Genomic DNA, 18,399 nt, shown 5'->3' with positions numbered 1-18,399 from the left:
CATCATTTTCCGCTAACTTGTGACAAAAAATAAAAAGTTCTATGAACTCACTATGCCCATCAGCGAATACCTTAGGGTGTCTACTTTCCGAAATGGGGTCATTTGTGGGGTTTTTATACTGTCTGGGCATTGTAGAACCTCAGGAAACATGACAGGTGCTCAGAAAGTCAGAGCTGCTTCAAAAAGCGGAAATTCACATTTTTGTACCATAGTTTGTAAATGCTATAACTTTTACCCAAACCATTTTTTTTTTTGCCCAAACATTTTTTTTTTATCAAAGACATGTAGAACAATAAATTTGGTGAAAAATTTATATATGGATGTCGTTTTTTTTGCAAAATTTTACAGCTGAAAGTGAAAAATGTCATTTTTTTGCAAAAAAATCGTTACATTTTGATTAATAACAAAAAAAGTAAAAATGCCAGCAGCAATGAAATACCACCAAATGAAAGCTCTATTAGTGAGAAGAAAAGGAGGTAAAATTCATTTTGGTGGTAAGTTGCATGACCGAGCGATAAACGGTGAAAGGAGTGTAGTGCCGAAGTGTAAAAAGTGCTCTGGTCATGAAGGGGGTTTCACCTAGCGGGGCTGAAGTGGTTAAAGTGCCCATGCAGGGGAGAGGCCGATGTCTTTCTCTGAAGGGGGTCACGCCCTGTGTTTGGAGGGACCATGGGAAACTCTGCTGACATCACTGCCCCCATGTGAACCACCTACATATCCGGTAACTGACTTTAATTTGCTGATTGTACCACTATCGGTATTTGCACATCCGACCATTGTTTATATCTGTGTGTATAGTGTTATGTCTAGTGCGCCCTTAAAGGGAACCAGAGCAAACTGGGCTCCTGCATAGGGCCACACGGCTCAGGGCAGCAGTGAAATAGGTGCAGGGGATGGTGTCGTTCCTGGCTTTGTGTTGTGTCTCCATAACAGCTCAATCATTACACCTGTTCACACGTGAGGCCGGAGCATGATTTTATATTGAAGGGGTTGCGCAGTGACTCAGTATTGATGCCCTGTCCTCAGTGGCGGGGATCTGACTCCCAGGAAACCACTACTTTCAACAGTTTCAAGGGGTAGCAGCGCGTTTTCTCCTTTGTAATTAGAACTGCTCGTCCCATTCTAGTGAATGTACTGCAATTACACCGCTCCGCTGCCGCCGCAGCCAGTGTGAAGAGGAAGCGGCGTTCGCAGAAGTGCTACTACCCCTTCAAGCAGCTGATGGGCAGGGGGCCGGGAGTCGGAACCCCACCAATCTGATATTGATCATAGGTCGTCAATATTAAACCACTGCACAACCACTTTGAAAACAACAGGAAAAGAAAGTTTCATAAAAAAATATAAAAAAGATGCAAAGTTCGACATATGATCAAACCATTGGTGTCAAATAGCAGGGTCCTAAGCCACGCCCCCACAACCACACCATTTGTGCCGGTGTACATGTGGCCGGTATTTTTTGTGGGAAAGGTGGCAACCCTTTAGTAAAATATATTATAACTACTGCGTTACTCACTGAAAGCTCTCTGTATAGCGCCACCTGCTGTTCGCTCTTTTTCTAATTTCTCTGTCCTGCTCATTGAGGTGGACGCACATGCTCAGTTCTATCCTTCAGCTGCCACTGGCTGCAGCAGACGGTACACATTCCTGGAGAAAGGACACCCCCCCCCCCCCCCCCCTCCTAAACTGTCTGCTTGAAATAAATCTAGTAGAATATTGGAGCAATGACTGGGGGGTCTCTGGATCCATGGGGGGTGCAGAGCTGGTTCTAGCTTTGTTAGAGACAGGTTGTCATCTACTATATGATGTCTGATGTAAGAGACTAAACTTCTGAATTTCATGGCTCATATTTACTGGAAATACAAGAGAAGACTGCTCTGGAGAGAAGGGCCAAACATAAATTTCTTCCACAAAGGTCTTTTGCTGTCCATGCATTTCCCTGAAACTGATTAAAGGGGTTATTCAGAAAAGGATAACGATGAGGATAGATTATCATAATGACATTGGCAGGGGTCCGAGTCCCAGCCAGTGTACGGTGACGTCACATGGCCTAGAAAGAGGCTTCGGTGCTCACAGAGCTCCTGGCCTCTCCTAACAGCTAATCGGCGGGGGTCCAAGGTGTCAGACCCTGATAATGATGACCTATCCTGAAGATAACTCATTAATATTATTTCCAGGATAACCCATTTAATTGCATTATGGATCTTCACTGGTTAAATTAAACTGTAAAATCCTCAACTATAAACAACCATGAAATTGAGCGTCCTGAGACCCGATTACATTATTCCTGGATGTGCAGAGCAGAGGTCTGGGCTTCTGTGGCTTCAGCTCCTGGGAGAACCAATGACTTTAAAATGAAGGAAACCCTTAGGTGTTAGTATCAGATATTTTATACATTCACCCTCCGTGATTCTATATTCCATCAATGTCTCCTAATATTTTATTGTTGACATCAGTTTTATTCATTTGGAAACTTTTGGAAGGAAACACATTAAAATGATGAAGAACCAAACAACGATCTCCAGCGTTCTTCTCATGAGTCTATCGGATAATCATAAGATCAGCTATGTTCTCTTCATCATCTTTCTCCTCATCTACCTGATGACCTTCTTGACCAACTTTCTTATCATCCTACTAGTTGTTACTTGTGCTCATCTTCACACACCCATGTATTTCTTTCTTGTAAACTTAGCATTCTTGGACATGTCCTACTCATCGGTCACTGCCCCAAGGATGCTCTATCACCTCACCACCCATCATTGGTCCATCTCCTTCCCAGACTGCATAGCACAAATGTTCTTTATCATCTATTTCGGGTGTTGTGAGGTTTACTTGTTGTCCTCCATGTCCTATGACCGGTATGTAGCCATCTGCCGTCCTCTCCACTACTCTCAGATCATGTCTTGGAGCACCTGTACTCAGATGGTGTCTTTGGTTTGGTCTTATGGTCTCCTCGCGCCCATCATTTATACTTTTTGTTTAAGAAGGTTGACATTCTGTGGTCCCAACTTCATCCAGAATTTCTTTTGTGATCTGCCTCATTTGCTACAGATTTCTTGTACTGATACTTCCATCAATGTTCTAGTCTTAATAGTTGTTGGGGGGCTTCTGAGTGTAGCAGCCTTTGTTGCCACATTTTACCCGTATGTCAGAATTTTTAGCACAGTCTTTAAAATTCGCACCAGTGATGGGAAACGTAAAGCTTTCTCCACCTGTACGTCTCATCTGACTGTGGTTTTTATATTTTACGCATCAATAACTTTTATCTACTTTGTTCCTAACACAAGTAATCTTCTTACATTGAACCAAGTAGTCACTGTTATATATGCACTAATCACCCCCTTACTCAACCCCTTAATCTACAGCCTAAGGAACAAAGACCTGAAGGTCGCACTGAGGAAAACTTTACATATAGATGGTACAAGAAGACGCACATGACCCCAGCCCAGGACTTATTATAGACTTCCTATATAGACAAACACTATCAGCTCTTTGGAGGCACATGAACAGGCGGTTCCATCTGTCTTTCCTATGAAAGGACCATGCTCACCCTCTCATTGTTGCAATGGAGGAGGAATCTGCCCAAGAGTCACTTCACCCTTGTCCGTTGATAAAGACAGGAAGGAGGCAGAGAAAAGCAAGTGCTGAGCCCTCATGTCCTGGCTGGAGACGGAGGATTGAGGAGCATTATTTTTACACTAGGGCCTGCTACTTTTTAGGTACACCCATGGGTTTAAAGAAAGGAACGTCAGAGGGTTAAATGATAGGCTATAATGACAGGATGTGTAATACTCCAGAGTGGTATTACCATTTCTATACCCTGCTATTATCTTTAACTGCTAACCACAATGTCATCTGTGCATTTATTCCAGGTCCTTTGTCACCATGCATTGATAATGTTGCTATGAAACTGTTTTGTTCATGTAATGTGCCTGGTTCACCAGCAGATGGCAGCTGATATATGGGAGAGAGATCTTTAGATAGAATGGAACTTACCATTACATTTCTCCCCCTTTTGGGTAGAACTGGGCTAGTCCCATTTCCTACCGAAGGAGGGGGGGGGGGGGCAGCAAGAAGTGTCTAGTCAGTCTTGGTGATTCTAGTGTCAGATGCAGATGTGTAAAGATGGAGCAGTGAGGGGAAGTCCCCCTCCTGCAGCAGGAGTCCCTCCAGAGGGAAGCAGCTCAAAGAGCATCATGACTCCTTATCAATTTACAGACAGAATAATGCGAGGGGGTCAACTGCCAAAGGCATCTCACTCCAGAGGTACTAGAACAGTCCTAAGAGAAAGAGAAAGCAGAATACTCAAGTTCGCCTGCCAGTTTATGCCAAAACCTGCTGGAACGAAGACAGAGCCTGAATATTGTACGGATGCAAGTTATTCAAGTAAAGCTGTTGAACGTTATAAAGTCTGGACTCAACTTATTCTCCACCTCCACCATTATTCTCCCCTTTATTGCCTCGGAGCCAAACCCTGGGAATCGTCGGTATCCAGGTAGGAGCACTGTAACACACACAGAGAATTTAGGGCCGCACCACACCACTCGGCATTCCTAAAAACCTGGGACACAATCGGCCCTGGGGGGTGTCCCGCTGCAGATGTATTTTGGATCATTGGATTGCCGAGAAATTGTGTTCTCTTGCCTCGTCTATTAATTAAAGCTTATTGGGGTTCTAGTTTCATTTCCTCTAATTAGCCCATGATACTAACTTGCAGATGGAAGATGTTTAACATAGTACTTACCTTACCTCGCTTCCCCACCTTAGCATCTTCCCCCGTTCTTCCCCGATGCCACCATCTCTGCTGCGCTCCAGTGCACTGCAGGCTCTTCCGTTCTGTCATGCAACCTCAGGGTGGAACCTAACATCAGACAATGCACCTTTTTTGGACAGGTTGCCATACCTGCAATGTACACTTCCACAATATGGATAGTTTCTCCTATGCAGATGTAAAATCTGCTCCTCAAGTGTGCCCAGAGACTTTAAACTCCACAACGTGTGGCTATGGAGACTCAGCGTTCCTTTTCAGAAAGCAATACTCCAAAGAACTTCTCTCTACACCTCCTCCTTTTACATCTGGCATGCTTTCTCAAGTATATGACGTTCTTTTCTGTCCTTGCAGGTGCCTGATGCAGGGCTGGCTTTACTTTCAGCTTGGATTCTTAACATGTGCTCTGTGTCCTTAGACTCACATGTTGCACTAGACTGACTAGAATGTTCTTACCCCTCCCTATATAGAGACTGACACCAGCTCCATCGAGTGGTGGATGTGTATACGGCCTAGTAACACCTTGCATACAGTATATACAGTAAATTTGTAGATTGTAAGCCTTCGCGGGCAGGACCCTCTCTCCTTCTGTACCAGTTTGCAACTCATCTTGTTCATGCTTATTGCAATTGTCTGCATTATGTATGTGCACCGCTCCTGATATGTACAGCAGCATGGAATGAATGGAGCTTTAAAAATAGTAATAAATGCATATAACGTACAAAAATAAATTTTAACCAATTTTGCTGTGAACCGATGCTCTTCAGCAGGACGCTGCACATCAGTACAGCAAACAGTACATAGATTTCTGGGCCCCCTTCTTCTATCCCTGAAAAGGAACAGACAAAACCAATACGTCCACTACAGGGACGGGCCCCACAAAATAACAACTGTGATACAGGCCTATGGATGACTATATACATTTCACACAAGTCTAGCTCTCTCCACACCTTACACTGTCATTCAGCCATCACCTCCTAATGCTGTTGCTCTGGGGCCCCGCTCTGTACCAACAAGGAAGCGAACTGTCTGTAATGACCAATCGCAGCACAGCTTTCACTTTGCATCCTGCTCTTAAAGAATGAAAGCTGCGCTGTGATTGGCTGCTATGAACAGCAAAGCGGGAGAGGAAAGTACAAGCTCCTGTCCTCGGGGCAACCATCTAGCCGACCCTGCAGACAGTGACAGATGATGTAAGGTAAGTGTAAGTGTGTACTGTGTATATGTGTGTTAGGCTATGTTCACACCTGTCAGAGGCTACCTTACAGCATTTCATGCAGAATCTGTAAAAAAGTCAAACAATTGGTGCATCACATGTAATATAGTGTAATGTAAGGCTGGGACCACCATTATAGTCAGCGGGGTCTGTCAGTCGCTGTATGACGGAAATGGAGTTTCCGTTATTTTCATTGTCCTACAACAGAGCAAAACAAAGAAAAGAAAAACTTTTCATGTGAACACAGCCTAATGTGTGTATGTGTGTAAAGTCCATATATCTATAAGTGTGTGATGTCTATATATCTGTGTATGATGTGTATATACAGTGTGTAAAAAATAATGTATGTGTAAATATGTGTTCCATGTGTATGTCTACGTGTATACACTATCTGAAGTATAGCAGTACTATTTATATGTACAATTAGTGGTAATAATGATGTGGTTGGTTGACGTGTGGAACCAAAGTGTTGGCTTTGGGCTATCCTACAGGGCGTTATCCTGGCAGTGTCCTCGTATTCACCCTTCAGAGACACCAGAGGGCAACAAGGGGTGAAGCAAAATCATAGTCATGGACAGGCCGAGGTCAGGCCTGGCAGAGGACATGCAATATGATAATAGGTCCGAGGTTAGGCAGCAAAGGGTTAATACAGGAAAACAGGCATAGGTTGGTACACAGCCAGATAGCAGAACAGAACACCTTTGCAGAGGACTTAGCACACTAAGGAACCCTATTGCTCAGGCACCTTTCCATTGGGAGAGATGCCTAAAGTACCACAGGTTAGGCAACTTTCACACCAGCGTTTTTGCTGGTTCCGGCAAGGTCCAGCAAAAACGGTTCCGTTACTGATAATACAACCATCTGCATCCATTATGAACGGATCCGGTTGTATTATCTTTAACATAGCCAAGACGGATCCGTCATGATCTCCATTGAAAGTCAATGGGGGACGGATCCTTTTTCTATTCTGGCAGATTGTGGCAGAGAAAACAGATCCATTCCCATTGACTTGCGTTGGGGGTCATGCCGGATACGTCTTGCTCCACATCCCAGATCAGAAAGCAAACTACATCATGTTGCGGTTTGCTCTCCAGTCTAGGAATACAACTAAACGGAATGGAATAGCATTTTGGAGCGCTCCGTTCCCTTCTGTTCAGTTTTGTGACCATTGACAATGAATGGGAACAAAACTGAAGCGTTTTTTTTCCGGTATTAAGACCCCATGATGGATCTCAGTACCGGAAAACGAAAATGCTAGTGTGAAAGTAGCCTTAGGCAGCTATTGGCTGGTGAAGTTTAGGGTGAAGGAGGAGAGGCCTTGCCGGCCAACTGGCATCAGCCAGCGTGGAGGGACAGACAGGGCCTAGCCAGAGGATAGCAGCTGGAGGCGGAATCAGCCCACCGGGTAAGTTCAACAGAGCAGCCGCTGTAACGTTGATGACACGTACAGCACGGCAGTGCTATTTAGGCAATAATCATATTTGCTTTGAAGACTTGATATATAATGTAAACATGCAGGCCTATTTTTTTAGGCAAAATGACGGCACCATGGAGAAATACCAGCAGGCCCAAAACACGTGTGAACAGAGCCTTATATGTACAATATATAAACATAGAATGTGTCGGCAGATAAGACCCATGTGGCCCATCTAGTCTGCCCAATATACTGAATACTATGAGTAGTCCCCGGCCCTATCTTATATGAAGGATGGCCTTATGCCTATCCCATGCATGCTTAACCTCCTCCACTGTATTTGCAGCTACCACTTCTGCAGGAAGGCTATTCCATGCATCCACTACTCTCTCAGTAAAGTAATACTTCCTGATATTACTGTTAACCCTTTGCCCCTCTAATTTAAAACTCTGTCCTCTTGTAGCAGTTTTTCTTCTTGTAAATCTTCTCTCCTCTTTTCCCTTGTTGATTCCCTTCATGTATTTAGCAGTTTCTCTCATCTCCCCTCTGTCTCGTCTTTCTTCCAAGCTCTACATGTTAAGGTCCTTTAATCTTTCCTGGTAAGTTTTATCCTGCAATCCATGTACCAGTTTAGTAGCTCTTCTCTGAACTCTCTCCAAAGTATTGATATCCTTCTGGAGATATGGTCTCCAGTACTGAGCACAATACTCCAGAGGAGGTCTCACTAGTGCTCTGTAGAGCGGCATGAGCGTCCCTCTCTGTCTACTGGTAATGCCTCTCCCTATACACCCCAGCATTCTGCTAGCATCTCCTGCTGCTCTATGACATGGTCTGCCTACCTTTAAGTCTTCTGAAATAATGACCCCTAAATCCCTTTCCTCAGATACTGAGGTTAGGACTGTATCACTGATTGTATATTCTGCTCTTGGGTTTTTACGCCCCAGGTGCATTATCTTGCACTTATCAACATTACATTTTAGTTGCCAGATTTTTGACCATTCCTCTAGTTTTCCTAAGTCCTTTTCCATTTGGTGTATCCCTCCAGGAACATCAACCCTGTTACAAATCTTTGTGTCATCAGCAAAAAGACACACCTTACCATCGAGGCCTTCTGCAATTTCTCTGATAAAGATATTAAACAATATGGGTCCCAGAACAGATCCCTGAGGTCCCCACTGGTAACAAGACCTTGGTCTGAATATACTCCATTGACTACAACCCTCTGTTGCCTGTCCCTCAGCCACTGCCTAATCCATTCAACAATATGGGAGTCCAAGCCCAAAGACTGCACTTTATTGATAAGCCTTCTATGTGGGACAGTATCGAAAGCCTTACTAAAGTCCAGATAAGCGATGTCTACTGCACCTCCTCCATCTATTATTTAAAGTCACCTAATCAAAAAAATCAATAAGATTAGTTTGACATGATCTCCCTGAAGTAAACCCATGCTGTTTTACATCTTTCAATCCATGGGATTTTAGATGTTCCACAATCCTCTCCTTAATTATGGTTTCCATTAATTTCCCCACTATTGATGTCAGGCTTACTGGCCTAGAGTTGCCCGATTCCTCCCTACTACCTTTCTTGTGAATGGGCACAACATTTGCTAATTTCCAATCTTCTGGGACGACTCCTGTTGCCAGTGATTGGTTAAATAAATCTGTTAATGGTTTTGCTAGTTCCCCGCTAAGCTCTGTTAATAGCTTTGGGTGTATCCCATCAGGCCCCTGTGACTTATTTGTATTATTTTTAGACAGCTGACTCAGAACCTCTTCCTCTGTAAAGACACATGCATCAAAAGATTAATTAGTCTTCTTTCCTAACTGAGGTCCTTCTCCTTCATTTTCCTTTGTAAAAACTGAACAGAAGTATTCATTGAGGCGGTCAGCTAGTTCTTTATCTTCTTCCATATACCTTCCTTCTTTTGTTTCTAATTTGGTAATTCCTTGTTTTAGTTTCCTTTTTTCATTTATGTATCTGAAGAATGCCTTATCGCCTTTTTTCCCTGACTGAGCTAATTTCTCTTCTGCCTGTGCTTTAGAAGCTCTTATAACTTGTTTGGCCTCTCTCTGCCTAATCTTATAAATTTGCCTGTTATCCTCGTTTTGTGTTTTTTTTTTTATAATTCCTAAATGCTATCTTTTTGTTTTTAATGATTTTGGCCACTTCTGCTGAGTACCACAGTGGTCTCTTCCTTTTTTTGCTTTTACTGACAAGCCTAATGCAATTTTCTGTTGCCTTCAATAGTGCCACTTTTAAATAGTCCCATTTCTCCTGGACTCCAATGAAACTGTTCCAGTCTGATAGGGACTCGTGTACCACTAATCTAATTTTAGAAAAGTCAGTTATTCTCAAATCTATAACTTTTGTTTTTGTGTGGTATGACTCAGTCACTGTAATTATAGTAAACCACACTGACTGGTGATCACTAGATCCCAAGCTTTCCCCTACAGTAATATCAGATACCAAATTCCCATTTGTGAATACTAAATCTAAAATGGCCTCCTTCCGGGTTGGCTCCTCCACTACTTGCTGTAGAGATAATCCCAGTAGGGAATTTAGAATATCTGTACTCCTGGCAGAACTAGCTATTTTGGTTTTCCAGTTTACATCTGGAAGATTGAAGTCTCCCATAATGATAACTTCCCCCTTCAATGTCATTTTAGCTATTTCCTCAACTAGTAGATCATCTAATTCATTGACTTGGCTAGGTGGTCTATATATCACACCTACACGAGTTACCTTATGATTATCAAGCTGCAAGGTAAACCAAATTGACTCTAAATTGTTCTCGCTAACTTGTATCAAATTAGATTGTATGCTATCTTTCACATACAGGGCCACCCCTCCCCCTTCTTGCCTTCTCTGTCTTTCCTGTAAAGGGAGAACCCTGGTATTGATATATCCCAGTCAATACTCCCCTTGAACCACATCTCAGTAACAGCCACTACATTTATATTCTCAGATGCTATTACAGCCTCAAGTTCATTGATCTTATTCCCTAGACTGCGAGCATTTGTAGACAAGACTCTGAGCTTGTCATTTCTTAACCTTTGTGCTACTGGCCCCTTCTGACATTGTTCCGGGGGGCAGTCGGACTGCTGGATTATCACTCTTTTGCCCCCCTTTCTAAGTTTAAATGCTCCTTAGCAAATACTTGGAAGTGTTCACCGAGGACATTCGTTCCCTTGAGAGAAAGATGCAAACCATCTTTCTTGTACAGTTCTTTTCCATTCCAACAAGATCTAATATGAGACACAAAGCCAAACCCTTGGTTCAGACACCAATTATCAAGCCATACATTGAATTCCTTAATGCGCATCTTCCTGTCATGCTGAAGGTTATGCACAGGCAAAACTGCAGAGAATGAAACAGTTAATGCAACCTCCCGTATATCCTTTCCAAGTGTGTGAAAAGCTTCTTTCACCTTTGAAACCTCATTGCAAGCCAGATTGTTTGTCCCAAGATGGAGAATAACATCCACTTCCCTTTCCTGCTTTGCTTGCCTAACAATATTAAGGATCCGTTGTGTATCCCTGCTAGCGGTAGCACCAGGGAGACATCTCACAACACCATTCTCCTCAAACTTCACACCTCTTATGATGGAATCGCCCACCAACAGCTTCTTACTATCAATCCTCACCTTCTCCTTTTTATCTTTGGCTGCAGTCTTACATACTTTAGGCATGGGAGATGATTGTTTCTCACCCACTGTGCTTGAGCCATCCTCCATGTTGCTCTTGCACTCTGAAAGTGCTGAAAATGAATTATAGAGAGCCACAGACTGTGGGACATGCCTTCTATCCACAACTCTCAGTCTACCAGAACCTACAGTAACCCATCTTCCATTTCCAGGGGGCCTCTGTGGCAGTGGCTTTGCAATGTTCTCAGCCTGAGTGTGTTTAGTGGTTAATTTAAAAATCTCTTTTTTCAAAAAGGTAATTTCCTGCTGCATTATGGAGAGCTGTCTACAGATCAGACAGTTTCAAAACTTCTGAAGAGTGGATCCTGAAATAAAAACACAACAATTCCTGCACAGAACCACGTCTGCCATTATAAAGAGGGGAAAGATTTTAAACAAACAAATGATACTTGTTTAGATTGTATCCACCTCCAGATTACCCCCTGTGTATCTCCTGAATATCTCCAATGCTCTTATAGATCAGTTCTTGGTAAAGCAATCTTGGAAAAGCAGCAAGCTATTTATGTTTACTCTGTTTTATTAAGTATTTTTGAAATATAACATATGAGAACATCAAATAATTGAACAAGCATTCCATGGGGTCACGCAGGGCCCATATAGATATTGCAACAAATAATGATGTAAATCAGGACTGCTCGTTCTGCGCTCCGGCACGCAACGGAGTGTAATTATATACTGAGTCAGCCATTTTGTAGATAATAAACAGTGCTACCTGCAATGAAATCTATCTTCTAATTTCCCGTTATTTTTGGGATGTTAATGTGTCTTATATATAAACCCCCAAAAAATTATAAGAATAAAAAAGGAGGAGAAGGGGAGGGAGATAGGGAAGTCATGTGTGGAGAAGGGTCATGATCACTCGCCTAATCTGTACATGCCTAAAAGGGTCACAGCATGTTCCGACACTGAGGAGAATCCAGGAAGGTGAGCAGGGGGTAGCATCTGTTCATAAATATCTCTGACCTCTCCTGTTAATCCGCTATCAGTTCTTCCATATGTAAAATATACTGAAGTTCCCTAGCCCACTCACAGAGGGTGGGTGAAAGTTTGGTTTTCCAATGCCTGGGAATTATCATTCTGGCTGCAGATAGAAAATGCCTTAGAACCCCTTTCTTAACTTGAGCAAAAGCGCGGTATAAGAGAGAGTAGAGTTACTTGAGGAGTATTTGGAATCGTCTTCCCGGAGTGTAGCTGGCCAGCTAAGACCTGTCCTAGGTTGCTAACATAGCTTATATGTTTATACAGCTAGACCTGACAATAACCTTAATACAGTTCCTATGTTTGTGTGTTAAAGACAAAAGCAGAGTTATTTACAATGACTTCATGTTTGGATGTCATATAACTGTTATATATATTGTGTTCACAGAAGCAGAAAAGATAATATGCCTTTAAGCTTCATTATATGGACGTGTGGTAAACTCAATGACACAGCAGAAACAACAGGAAGCATAGAGTTAAACTGTTGTTGCTGGGCAGGAGTCTTGACCAATCACAGACAGCCTCACACGCAGCAGGAGTCTTGGCCAATCACAGCCAGCCTCACACAAAGCCTGTGTGGGAAATTCCCCTAGCAGGTGCTGATAGAATCATTACACCAGAGAGAGAAGCTGAACAGACATTCACTCCACTAAGCTGTGTTTTATGGAAGCATAGAGGCCAAAATAGGTATTTAGAACAGTTATATAATGTTACTACCGTTAGTATCGTGATTAGAACTGTATACTGAACCAGTTATATATGTGTTTACTTACAGTTCCACCAATTGCAAACTACAAATACCATACAAACAATTGCAACCATTCAAATTCCGTATTGCAATGCAAATTGCATACAACCATACCAGATCATACTCATCCAATCTGCAAATAGTTACAGCTAACCGCATACTGCAAATTGCGACCAAATTCAGCAAGTAGAACTATTAGTTAGACCTCAGATATACCTCTCAGAGAGATCATAAAGTGCTTAAATAACTTACAGCGAGAGTACAGATACTCAAGAGAGAAATATATCCACCATTTTATGTTGAATGACAAGATTGAACAGTTGAACCACCATCTTATGCATACCGCCATTTTTTATATCTTTCCGACACGTGTTTTGTACATGGACTATCTGCTGTGGAGGCGGCAGTGTTATATATGAAGAAAAGTTGAAGTTAATAAAGAAGTTATTTCAAGCATTTGGTGTGATCTTTAAACCTACTTTACAACAGTTCTATTAATGACCCCAGATATTTACACAAAGTCAGTGTTACACAATTAATATATAAACTAATATGAACACATTATTTAGATAAACATAGTAATAAATATACATACCTGAGCGTAACGATGAGCCGTTCCTCTGGAGAAATGCAATGCCTCATATTTGTGTCCTGGTCGGTGAGGCCAGGGTGCAGAGACGCTGACAAAATGTCAAAACTGTTCACAGACATACGACAAAACCCATGACATTTCTCAGGATGCTGTTGCAAATCCATGTACAGCGTGTGGAAGTGGCCCTTCCTGTGCGCTGAGAGACACTTGGGTGAACTCACTGCCTCCTCTTGTTCGGTTTGTTGGTCAGCAGAGTTGGCTGCTGTACATCGTGCCGAGAAAGCAGCCAGCACAGGAGGAGGTCATCTCCTCCAAAACTAAACAGATCCGTTAAATACGAACTGTTAAGCACAATGTTCATGTGCCTGAGCCTTTAAAGTGCCCATGCAGGGGAGAGGCCGATGTCTTTCTCTGAAGGGGGTCACGCCCTGTGTTTGGAGGGACCATGGGAAACTCTGCTGACATCACTGCCCCCATGTGAACCACCTACATATCCGGTAACTGGCTTTCATTTGCTGATTGTACCACCATCGGTATTTGCACATCCGACCATTGTTTATATCTGTGTGTATAGTGTTATGTCTAGTGCGCCCTTAAGGCAATTAAATATATAAATTATTTTTGAGCTGTTCTTGTATCTTGATAACGAATCCCCACGTCCGTGTCTTGGCATAACGTTATACGGCACCCGGTTGGTTTCTTTCCTCTATAATCCCGCTAGCGGACCGGGCTTATATCTAACGAGGAGCTGGTGGCGGTCTACCTGGCTGGCAGGGCGCTGTCTCACTGGGGCAGTGAAAAGGCCCTCTCAGCTTGTCAGGGTTGTGAGCGAGTGTAGTGTGGACCACCCTCTCTCCCTCCCTGTGCCCGTGTGGACAGGGGGTGTTTGTGTAAACTGTGCCAAGCTGACGTTACGTACTCCCAGGGAGGGGGTAACGTCACGTCTTGGTAACCAGTGACGAAACCGTACTGCAAGATCCCGACGTAGTGTGACGTCAGGTGGGGCTGGGAGGTGCGGTATCGTCACAGTCTCCGATTATTTTCACAGACCAAACCAGTATAACAAACCAGAGCAAACTGGGCTCCTGCATAGGGCCACATGACTCAGGGCAGCAGTGAAATAGGTGCAGGGGATGGTGTCGTTCCTGGCTTTGTGTTGTGTCTCCATAACAGCTCAATCATTACACCTGTTCACACGTGAGGCCGGATCATGATTTTATATTGAAGGGGTTGCGCAGTGACTCAGTATTGATGCCCTGCCCTCAGTGGAGGGGATCTGACTCCCAGGAAACCACTACTTTCAACAGTTTCAAGGGGTAGCAGCGCGTTATGTCCTTTGTAATTAGAACTGCTCGTCCCATTCTAGTGAATGTACTGCAATTACACCGCTCCGCTGCCGCCGCAAATGAGGCGACGAGCAGCCAGTGTGAAGAGGAAGCGGCGTTCGCAGAAGTGCTACTACCCCTTCAAGCAGCTGATGGGCAGGGGGCCGGGAGTCGGAACCCCACCAATCTGATATTGATCATAGGTCGTCAATATTAAATCACTGCACAACCACTTTGAAAACAACAGGAAAAGAAAGTTTTATAAAAAAAATAAAAAAGATGCAAACTTCGAAATATGATCAAATCGTTAGTGTCAAATAACAGCGTGCTAAGCCACGTCCCCACAACCACACCCTTCGTGCCGATGTACACGTGGCCGGTATTTTTTGTGGGAAAGGTGGCAACCCTTTAGTAAAATATATTATAACTACTGCGTTATTCACTGAAAGCTCTCTGTATAGCGCCACCTGCTGTTCGCTCTTTTTCTAATTTCTCTGTCCTGCTCACTGAGGTGGACGCACATGCTCAGTTCTATCCTTCAGCTGCCACTGGCTGCAGCAGACGGTACACATTCCTGGAGAAAGGACCCCCCCCCCCCTCCTAAACTGTCTGCTTGAAATAAATCTAGTAGAATATTGGAGCAATGACTGGGGGTCTCTGGGTCCATGGGGGGTGCAAGGCTGGTTCTAGCTTTGTTAGAGACAGGTTGTCATCTACTATATGATGTCTGATGTAAGAGACTAAACTTCTGAATTTCATGGCTCATATTTACTGGAAATACAAGAGAAGACTGCTCTGGAGAGAAGGGCCAAACATACATTTCTTCCACAAAGGTCTTTGGCTGTCTATGCATTCCCCTGAAACTGATTAAAGGGCTTATTCAGTAAAGGATAACGATGAGGGTAGATCGTCATTATGACATCGGCAGGGGTCTGAGTCCCGGCACCCCCACCGATCAGCTGTTCGAGGAAGTTGCAGCGGCCAGCTCCCGGCAGCTCACCAAGCACAGCGCTGTACATTGTATAGTGGCTGGGCTCGGTATTGCAGTTCAGCCTTATTCACTTCAATGGGGCTGAGCTGCCAGTAGGCCATGTCACCCGTGTACGGTGAAGTCACATGGCCTAGAAAGAGGCTTCGGTGCTCACAGAGCTCCTGACCTCTCCTAACAGCTAATCGGTGGGGGTCCAAGGTGTAAGACCCTGATAATGATGACCTATCCTGAAGATAGCTCATTAATATTATTTCCAGGATAACCCATTTAATTGCATTATGGATCTTCACTGGTTAAATTAAACTGTAAAATCCTCAACTATAAACAACCATGAAATTGAGCCTTCTGAGACCCGATTACATTATTCCTGGATGTGCAGAGCAGAGGTCTGGGCTTCTGTGGCTTCAGCTCCTGGGAGAACCAATGACTTTAAAATGAAGGAAACCATTAGTTGTTAGCCTAAGAGATTTTATACATTCACCCTCCGTGATTCTATATTCCATCAATGTCTCCTAATATTTCATTGTTGTCATCAGTTTTATTCATTTGGAAATTTTTGAGAGGAAACACATTAAAATGATGAAGAACCAAACAACGATCTCCAGCGTTCTTCTCATGAGTCTATCGGATAATCATAAGATCAGCTATGTTCTCTTTATCATCTTTCTCCTCATCTACCTGATGACCTTCTTGACCAACTTTCTTATCATCCTACTAGTTCTTACTTGTGCTCATCTTCATACACCCATGTATTTCTTTCTTGGAAATTTAGCATTCTTGGACATGTCCTACTCATCGGTCACTGCCCCAAAGATGCTCTTTCACCTCACCACCCATCATTGGTCCATCTCCGTCCCAGACTGCATAGCACAAATGTTCTTTGTCATCTATTTCGGGTGTTGTGAGATTTACTTGTTGTCCTCCATGTCCTATAACCGGTATGTAGCCATCTGCCGCCCTCTCCACTACTCTCAGATCATGTCTTGGAGTACCTGTACTCAGATGGTGTCTTTGGTTTGGTCTTATGGTCTCCTCGTGCCCATCATTTACACTTTATGTTTAAGAAGGTTGACATTCTGTGGTCCCAACTTCATCCAGAATTTCTTTTGTGATCTGCCCCATTTGCTCCAGATTTCTTGTACTGATACTTCCATCAATGTTCTAGTCTTAATAGCTGTTGGGGGTCTTCTGAGTGTAGCAGCCTTTGTTGCCACATTTTACCCGTATGTCAGAATTTTTAGCACAGTCTTTAAAATTCGCACCAGTGATGGAAAACGTAAAGCTTTCTCCACCTGTACGTCTTATCTGACTGTGGTTTTTATATTTTACGCATCAATAACTTTTATCTACCTTGTGCCTAACACAAGTAATCTTCTACCATTGAACCAAGTAGCCACTGTGATATATGCACTAATCACCCCCTTACTCAACCCCTTAATCTACAGCCTAAAGAACAAAGACCTGAAGGTCGCACTGAGGAGAACTTTACATATAGATGGTACAAGAAGACGCTCATGACTCCTGCCCAGGACTTATTATACACTTCCTATATAGACAAACACTATCAGCTCTTTGGAGGCACATGAACAGGAGGTTCCATCTGTCTTTCCTATAAAAGGACCATGCTCACCCTCTCATTGTTGCAGTGGAGGAGGAATCTGACCAAGGGTCACTTCACCCTTGTCCGCTGATAAAGACAGGAAGGAGGCAGAGAAAAGCAAGTGCTGAGCCCTCATGTCCTGGCTGGAGATGGAGGATTGAGGAGCAGTTATTTTTACACTAGGGCCTGCTACTTTTTAGGTACACCCATGGGTTTAAAGAAAGGAAGGTCAGAGGGTTAAATGATAGGCTATAATGACAGGATGTGCAATACTCCAGAGTGGTATTACCATTTCTATATCCTGCTACTATCTTTAACTGCTAACCACAATGTCATCTGTGTATTTATTCCAGGTCCTTTGTCACCATGCATTGTTAATGTTGCTCTGAAACAGTTTTGTTCATGTAATGTGCCTGGTTCACCAGCAGATGGCAGCTGATATATGGGAGAGAGATCTTTAGATAGAATGGAACTTACCATTACATTCTCCCCCTTTTGTGTCTAGTCAGTCTTGGTGATTCTAGTGTCAGATGTAGATATGTAAAGATGTAGCAGCGAGGGAAAGTCCCCCTCCTGCAGCAGGAGTCCCTCTAGAGGGAAGCAGCTCAAAGAGCACCCTGACTCCTTATCAATTTACAGACAGAATATTGCGAGGGGTCAACTGCCAAAGGCATCTTACTCCAGAGGTACCAGAACAGTCCTAAGAGAAAGAGAAAGCAGAATACTCAAGTTCGCCTGCCAGTTTATGCCAAAACCTGCTGGAACCAAGACAGAGCCTGAATATTGTACGTATGCAAGTTATTCAAGTAAAGCTGTTGAACGTTGTAAAGGCTGGACTCAACTTATTCTCCACCTCCACCATTATTCTCCCCTTTATTGCCTCGGAGCTAAACCCTGGGAATCGTCGGTATCCAGGTAGGAGCACTGTGACACACACACAGAGACTATCAGGGCCACACCACACCACTCGGCATTCCTAAAAACCTGGCACACAATTTGCCCTGGGGGGGGGGGAGTCCCGCTGCAGATGTGTTTGGGATCATTGGATTGCCAAGAAATTGTGTTCT

The sequence above is a fragment of the Bufo gargarizans genome, chromosome 8, assembly GCF_014858855.1.
Source record: "Bufo gargarizans isolate SCDJY-AF-19 chromosome 8, ASM1485885v1, whole genome shotgun sequence".
NCBI classification, from domain to species: domain Eukaryota; kingdom Metazoa; phylum Chordata; class Amphibia; order Anura; family Bufonidae; genus Bufo; species Bufo gargarizans.
The sequence above is the reverse complement of the archived record's forward strand: the minus strand, read 5'-3'. Positions refer to the sequence as shown.